Source organism: Schistocerca gregaria, chromosome 5 (genome assembly GCF_023897955.1).
Source record: "Schistocerca gregaria isolate iqSchGreg1 chromosome 5, iqSchGreg1.2, whole genome shotgun sequence".
Lineage (NCBI taxonomy): Eukaryota > Metazoa > Arthropoda > Insecta > Orthoptera > Acrididae > Schistocerca > Schistocerca gregaria.
This window is the reverse complement of record NC_064924.1, coordinates 65,313,303-65,319,302: the sequence shown is the minus strand read 5'-3', so window position 1 is coordinate 65,319,302 and position 6,000 is coordinate 65,313,303.

The following is a 6,000-nucleotide window of genomic DNA, read 5'->3' as shown; positions in this document are numbered from 1 at the left end:
TTTTTTGTACTTTCTGTACTGTTATGGGGGCTATACCTATCTGCTCTATGGAGTTTGGATAATGACCTTTCAGTATTTTTAATGCTTCTTCCAAGGAGCCATTGTGTCCTGCTTTCTCAGCAACACTTACAAACTGCTCATTGAAAGTTTTTGTCACAGTATTTTGATTTTGTACCTGTGTATCTTCATTACTGAGAACAAAGTTTTGGGACCTACTGGGGCAATTTGCACCAGTCTCACTCTTTATCACTTCCCATACGGTTTTGATTTTGTTACTAGATTTGTTAATTTTGGAGCACAGATACAAACTTTTTGACTTCTGAATAATTTTGCTTAGTGCTTTGCCATATTTTTATAGTGATTTAGTGGTTGTCTGAATTTTTAGTGGCAATGTACATTTCTCATTTCCTTTTGCATGAAACCTTAATACCAGTGGTTATCCAGGGCTTTTTAGTATGTTTTGTGGTTTGGATCTTGTATATCCTTTTTGGGAAGGTGCTTTCAAACCTCAGTGCCACTTCATTACTGAAAAAATTGTACTTGGAATTGATATTTTCTAAATTATACATAGGTGACCAGTCTGTGGCTTGGAGATATGATTTAAAAATCTGGATAGTTTCTTTATTAACTGTCCTAACTGTTTTCCAACTGGGGCCACTATCATTCAAATAAATAATTGTACTGTTTATAGTGAGTCTTTGTCCATCATGGTCAGATAGACCATTCATGTCTTGCCTGGTAGTTCACTTATTTTGGTCTGGTCCATAAATACTGGGTGATCAAAAAGTCAGTATAAATTCGAAAACTTAATAAACCATGGAATAATGTAGATAGAGGGGTAAAAATTGACACACATCTTTGGAATGACATGGGGTTTCATTAGGGGGAAAAAAAAACAACACAAAGTTCACAAAATGGCCGACAGATGGCGCTGGACAGCAAAATGTCAGTAACTGCTACCATGACGGGTGAAAGGTATGCTGATATGTTACAGAATCACATCACCCCCAGCCTGGCTGATAAACACCTGCTGGAATGTACAATGTTTATGTAGGATGGCGCTCCGCCCCATATTGCTAGACGCCTGAAAGATCTTTTGCGCGCGTCGTTTGGTGATGATTGTGTGCTCAGCCGCCACTTTCGTCATGCTTGGCCTCCCAGGTCCCCAGACCTTAGTTCGTGCGATTATTGTCTTTGGGGTGACCTGAAGTCGCAAGTGTATCGTGATCGACCGACATCTCCAGGGATGCTGAAAGACAACATCCGATGCCAATGCCTCACCATAACTCCAGACATGCTTTACAGTGCTGTTCACAACATTATTCCTTGACTACAGCTATTGCTGAGGAATGATGGTGGACATATTGAGCATTTCCTGTCAAGAACATCATCTTTGCTTTGTCTTACTTTGTTATGCTAATTATTGCTATTCTGATCAGATGAAGCACCATCTGTTGGACGTTTTTGAACTTTTGTATTTTTTTGGTTCTAATAGAACCCCATGTCATGTCATTCCAAGCATGTGTGTCAATTTGTACCTTTCTATCTACATTATTCCGTCATTTATTCAGTTTTCAAATTTATACTGACATTTTGATCACCTGGTATATTATCGATCAGTGTGCTTGTACATGAAGTTATTCTAGTAGGGAAACTAACCACAGAAACCAGATTACATGTGGGCATCAGATTTTCTAGGTCTGATCTGTCTCTAGAATTTGTTAGAAAGTTAACACTGAAGGTCAAAAATGGTTCAAATGGCTCTGAGCACTATTTAACACTGAAGTCCCCAAGCACTATCACATCTGTTTTGTGCTTGAATATGTATATCGGGAGAGCATCTAGCTTATTCAAAAACAGACTAAAGTTCCCTGAAGGTGCTCTGTATACTGTGATTATTGATATATGGTAATTATTCAAGGACATTACTATGGCACACACTTCCAAATGTTGTTCTAAACAATAATCCTACACATTAATTACTCTACATGTGATATCGTTTTTAACATAAATGGCAACACCTCCTTTTTCTTTACATTTTCTGCAAAATGATATTGTTGTTGTTGTCTTCAGTCCTGAGACTGGTTTGATGCAGCTCTCCATGCTACTCTATCCTGTTCAAGCTTCTTCATCACCCAGTACCTACTGCAACCTACATCCTTCTGAATCTGCTTAGTGTACTCATCTCTCGGTCTCCCTTTACGATTTTTACCCACCACGCTGCCCTCCAATGCTAAATTTGTGATCCCTTGATGCCTCAAAACATGTCCTACCAACCGATCCCTTCTTCTAGTCAAGTTGTGCCACAAACTTCTCTTCTCCCCAATCCTATTCAATACCTCCTCATTAGTTACGTGATCTATCCACCTTATCTTCAGTATTCGTCTGTAGCACCACATTTCGAAAGCTTCTATTCTCTTCTTGTCCAAACTAGTTATCGTCCATGTTTCACTTGCATACATGGCTACACTCCAAACAAATACTTTCAGAAACGACTTCCTGATACATAAATCTATATTCGATGTTAACAAATTTCTCTTCTTCAGAAACGCTTTCCTTGCCATTGCCAGTCTACATTTTATATCCTCTCTACTTCGACCATCATCAGTTATTTTACTTCCTAAATAGCAAAACTCCTTTACTACTTTAAGTGTCTCATTTCCTAATCTAATTCCCTCAGCATCACCCGATTTAGTTTGACTACATTCCATTATCCTCGTTTTGCTTTTGTTGATGTTCATCTTATATCCTCCTTTCAAGACACTGTCCATTCCGTTCAACTGCTCTTCCAAGTCCTTTGCCGTCTCTGACAGAATTACAATGTCATCGGCGAACCTCAAAGTTTTTACTTCTTATCCATGAATTTTAATACCTACTCCAAATTTCTCTTTTGTTTCCTTTACTGCTTGCTCAATATACAGATTGAATAACATCAGGGAGAGGCTACAACCCTGTCTCACTCCTTTCCCAATCACTGCTTCCCTTTCATGCCCCTCGACTCTTATGACCGCCATCTGGTTTCTGTACAAATTGGAAATAGCCTTTCGCTCCCTGTATTTTACCCCTGCCACCTTTAGAATTTGAAAAAGAGTATTCCAGTCAAGATTGTCAAACGCTTTCTCTAAGTCTACAAATGCTAGAAACGTAGGTTTGCCTTTTCTTAATCTTTCTTCTAAGATAAGTCGTAAGGTCAGTATTGCCTCACGTGTTCCAACATTTCTACGGAATCCAAACTGATCCTCCCCGAGGTCCGCATCTACCAGTTTTTCCATTCGTCTGTAAAGAATTCGCGTTAGTATTTTGCAGCTGTGACTTATTAAACTGATAGTTCGGTAATTTTCACATCTGTCAGCACCTGCTTTCTTTGGGATTGGAATTATTATATTCTTCTTGAAGTCTGAGGGTATTTCACCTGTCTCATACATCTTGCTCACCAGCTGGTAGAGTTTTGTCATGACTGGCTCTCCCAAGGCCGTCAGTAGTTCTAACGGAATGTTGTCTACTCCGGGGGCCTTGTTTCGGCTCAGGTCTTTCAGTGCTCTGTCAAACTCTTCACACAGTATCGTATCTCCCATTTCGTCTTCATCTAAATCCTCTTCCATTTCCATAATATTATCCTCAAGTACATCGCCCTTGTATAAACCTTCTATATACTCCTTCCACCTTCCTGCCTTCCCTTCTTTGCTTAGAACTGGGTTGCCATCTGAGCTCTTGATATTCATACACGTCGTTCTCTTCTCTCCAAAGGTCTCTTTAATTTTCCTCTAGGCAGTATCTATCTTACCACTAGTGAGATAAGCTTCTACATACTTACATTTGTCCTCTAGCCATCCCTGCTTAGCCATTTTGCACTTCCTGTCGATCTCGTTTTTGAGACGTTTGTATTCCTATTTGCCTGCTTCATTTACTGCATTTTTATATTTTCTCCTTTCATCAGTTAAATTCAATATTTCTTCTGTTACCCAAGGATTTCTAGCAGCCCTTGTCTTTTTACCTACTTTATCCTCTGCTGCCTTCACTACTTCATCCCTTAGAGCTACCCATTCTTCTTCCACTGTATTTCTTTCCCCTATTCCTGTCAATTGTTCCCTTATGCTCTCCCTGAAACTCTGTACAACCTCTGGTTCTTTCAGTTTATCCAGGTCCCATCTCCTTAATTTCCCACATTTTTGCAGTTTCTTCAGTTTTAATCTACAGGTCATAACCAATAGATTGTGGTCAGAGTCCACATCTGCTCCTGGAAATGTCTTACAACTTAAAACCTGGTTCCTAAATCTCTGTCTTACCATTATATAATCTATCTGATACCTTTTAGTATCTCCAGGGTTCTTCCATGTATACAACCTTCTTTCATGATTCTTAAACCAAGTGTTAGCTATGATTAAGTTGTGCTCTGTGCAAAATTCTACTAGGCGGCTTCCTCTTTCATTTCTTACCCCCAGTCCACATTCACCTACTATGTTTCCTTCTCTCCCTTTTCCTACACTCGAATTCCAGTCACCCATTACTATTAAATTTTCGTCTCCCTTCACTATCTGAATAATTTCTTTTATTTGATCATACATTTCTTCAATTTCTTCATCATCTGCAGAGCTAGTTGGCATATAAACTTGTACTACTGTAGTAGGTGTCGGCTTCGTATCTCACAATAATGCGTTCACTATGCTGTTCATAGTAGCTTACCCGCATTCCTATTTTCCTATTCATTATTAAACCTACTCCTGCATTACCCCTATTTGATTTTGTTTATAACCCTGTAGTCACCTGACCAGAGGTCTTGTTCCTCCTGCCACCGAACTTCACTAATTCCCACTATATCTAACTTTAACCTCTCCATTTCTCTTTTTAAATTTTCTAATCTACCTGCCCGATTAAGGGATCTGACATTCCACGCTCCGATCCGTAGAACGCCATATTGCTAAGTAATAATTGTTTATTAGTTTATTATAAGTTTTTCTATACCAGAATGAATATGGTGTTCACTAAAACATAAAACATGGACATAATCTATATCTTGTGGCTCATGTGTATTGATTATAAGCTCATTGATCTTACTACTCAGGTCTCTAATGTTCTGGCGATAAATTGCAAGTTTTTGTTTAGCAGAAGCAGTTACACTCTTTTCTCTAAAAAAGAAGTTTTGATTGAAGGTCTGGGCAACCTCTTTTTTACTACCCAGCTCTCCAAATTAGTCTGTTTCCACACACTTGCGGATTGGGGAGACACACTTTTTTCTTGTTTTTTCACCATCCAGTCGTCCAATGTAGTGTGCCTATATCCATTCCTGTAATTATTTTGTGTACTGGTACACTCTTCAATCAAATCTGATTCTTTTGTGTTCACATTGTTCCTTGCCTTAGCAACTATGTCACAAATTATAGTTGCCAAATGATTTTTTAAGGTGAAGTCCATGAGTGGTGCAAAGTCCTCTGCCAAATTTATGAGTTTTGATCCTATGAGTATTTGTAAAATTGCTGCAGATATCTGCATAACATCTATTTGTTGCAATTACTGACTTGTTTAAACACAAGTATTGTAATAAGTGTTGCCTGTGTGGAATATCAACTACAATTACGTTGAAATGCTTCAGTCGGTTCAGAGTTGATCTTAAGACATTAGCAGCATGCAAACCTTCGGTATGTGCAATATCATTTTAACCACCACAGATCACAATGCAGTCTTTGTTCATTATCTTTTGAGGAATGTTGGTTATTGTTGAAAGTACTTGGTCAATGTGAGCACCTGGTTTGACATAACCTAGGACACTTACCTCTTTGTTGGCGTTTATTATTTCGTGAGCAACATCTCTAAGATGCCTATCACTTGGTAAAAACACTTTTCTTTCGACAGCATTTGTTGTGATAGTTACATTTGCTGTCTTCTTGAGCGCTGGAAGCATATTACTTTTATCTTCAAGTGTCAATTTCGGCTGGCATGGATGCATAGGTTGCATAATTTTTGTGTCCTTTTCCTTTTGGTTTATGGTTTGATGGCTTTTTG